A 2,855-nucleotide genomic window follows, 5' to 3' on the forward strand; every position below is an offset into this window, starting at 1 on the left:
TAAACCGTGTAACTCCCTACTGCCCTTAATTTTCCTATGGGTGTTAAATCCTTAAGAAAACTACAATCATTTTAAATAGTAAGCATTGTTACAGTAAAACTGCTTTTAAAATTGCCAAAGCTGCACAATCCTTTATCATTTAAACTGTAGATAATATATAACTTGATAATATCCATACATAGCTCATAAATCTTTTCAAATGACTGCCTACATGAAAAAAACATCTACAAATTTTGCTGAAGACCATTCTCCCTGTGCATTTATCCCAGAATGTGGGCGAACCAACCCTGCCTCCACAACATGCAGCACTGCTGACTTTCAATTGGCATTATTATAGCCAAAATTTGGAATTGGCTCAAGGAATTTAAAGGGATCAAATTTAGTTCAGAAACAGCCCAGCTATTCGAATGCATGCAAATGCTATTGACTGCAGCAGGAATTGTGTGAGCATGTAGCTTTTAGATTTCAAACCAAGTCTCAAACTTTACAAAGCAACAGGTTTTTTCTCATTAGTTTCACTTTCTGGTTCTCATACCCAAAATCACAGCTGCAGCATCTGCACTGTAAACATCACCAGGGAATGTTTAGATCCTTACAGAATGGATTTCTCTGAGTTTAGCAACATTGCAACCACATTTAGGTAAGTTACTGTCAAACATTTTGGGGGAAGAAAAGGGAACAGGAAGGTGGTTAATAGTACACCTATGTCACCAGACAATGTACCTTCAACAGAGGACCGCAAGTGCACTACTGAACAATAGTTGTGAACAACTGACAGAAACCACCATTCACTTCATGTGCCATTCCTTAACAAAACAGACACTTTTGCCAAACACTTCACAGGCAAGATATGCATTTTAAAGTACGCTAAGACATCTGACTGAAATCACACAGTAAGTGAACAACTATGGATTATGCAGCTTTCAGACATTTAAATAGACAGTATCATCATTTTCCTACAGAGGTTGTAAAAGATTTCACCTCTTTGTTTCACTCAGTTGAAAGAAACACCACATGACAGGAGGAGTATGCAGCACTTCTGCACTATCAAACACCAGCAAGGTGCTAGGCTGCAGTAACCAATCCATTATCTGAGTACAGAAATCACAACAGCCAATGTCAGGGAAAAATATAAATTGGAAGAACCAGATTTCATACTCCGTTTGTCCCCACAAAAATTATCAAAAGCCAGTTTAATTCATACGTATTTTAGATGCTTTTAAGAACATACAGGCTGTTACTCCAATCTTGAATCTTTTAACAAGAAATAGAAATGTATCTGCTGCCTATTGTGCACAGCAAGTAAATACCAAAAATTCAAATACATATTCAGATATTTACTCTCTAGTTCAAAAGGAGTCTGAACTGAAAAACTAACACTGTAGTACAATCTTTGCAGGCTAATATTTCAGATACTGTCTCTGTAAATATTTAGAAACCACACAATTTTGTGCATGACATTTAACAAGAATACTCAGTGAGAAGGTATTAAACAGGTATTGAACATCAAACACTCACCAATATTTTGTAAATCTAATGCAGTAAATTTCACAGTATGGTTTGAAAACAACAGTCAAAAATGTACAGAAACATTTTTACATTTTAGACCATACCCTGCAGCTCCTTTGGGTTGCATTCTTGGCGTTATAAATCTATTTTAACAAGATGACTCTTGCAGTTTGAAAATAATAGTATCTCTTCAGCCTTGTTAAAATAAAGTTATTCACTCAATGAGATCTTAAATAATCTTTTATAAATAATAGACTGTATACGACCACATTTCACAATGCTCTTCCCAAAACAGACTCACTCAAGGCCTGTAAATACCTTCTCTACTACAGGGTTGAAATTAAAGGACTGTCACTGTGTATTAAAATGTATTTGATGCAGTTGAAACACTTCAAATTTAAAAAATTACAAAAGCACAGAAGTTATGAAAGCAGAATGCTGGCAGTGAATTTTACATGCCTGTAAGCACAAGGTAGTAGCAGAGCTATATTAAATCAAGCCACTATGATTTTCTTTCAGTGACATAAGTCAACTGAAAGCTTTAGAAAACTAAATAAATAAATAAATAAATGGGAGTAACGAAAAATTGGAAACAAAAGAAAAACTGTAGACATTCTGTATCTTTTCTGTATATATCCTACCCAATAAATTTTGTTCCTTGTGGACCAAGCTGCAGGATTCGGCTAACCATGCTCTCGCCCTCATTTAGAGGGGGAGGAGATTTAGGAAGATGCAGTTTACTGAATAACATCCATGCAGCAGGAAGAGAAACAAGAAGGGGAAATTAGGAACAAGCTGTCATTCCCAACAGAACCGGCAGTTTATACCAGGGTGCCACTCACAGTAATGAACAAAATTTATAATTAGGAAAAAAAAGCCACATCATAGTGGATTGTATCCCCTATTTTAAGCTTTAAAAAATGTCAGTTCCTAGCATTTGTGCTCCTTGACACTCTATATTAAGTGCTCTGCCATCACCCTCAGTGGCCTTGCTACTTGGGAGGAAGAGAGGCAGCTCGCAGCACCTTGGGCAGAAGCATGTATGCACTATGGCACAGGGAACTGAGCTCAATGTTTGGGCCCTTGTGACTGTTTAGGATGCACTTCTGTGACAGTGACATTTCTCTGGCACTCTGTGAGTGAGAGGGTCAAAACCTGCTCTGGGTTACAGGCTCACAAGTCCTCCTGACTTCAAAGGGAGGTTGCATGAGTAGCTAGGGGCAGGATCTGGCCTTTTCATGTCTTTCCTTACCTTTGGCTTCTCCCTGCAGTCATCATAGATGCAAAGCTCCTCTTAAAACACAAAGGTACTTTCAAGGTACGAACTGCAGTTTGGCTTTTTTTTT

This window comes from Meleagris gallopavo, chromosome 8 (assembly GCF_000146605.3).
Source record: "Meleagris gallopavo isolate NT-WF06-2002-E0010 breed Aviagen turkey brand Nicholas breeding stock chromosome 8, Turkey_5.1, whole genome shotgun sequence".
In the NCBI taxonomy this organism is placed as follows: domain Eukaryota; kingdom Metazoa; phylum Chordata; class Aves; order Galliformes; family Phasianidae; genus Meleagris; species Meleagris gallopavo.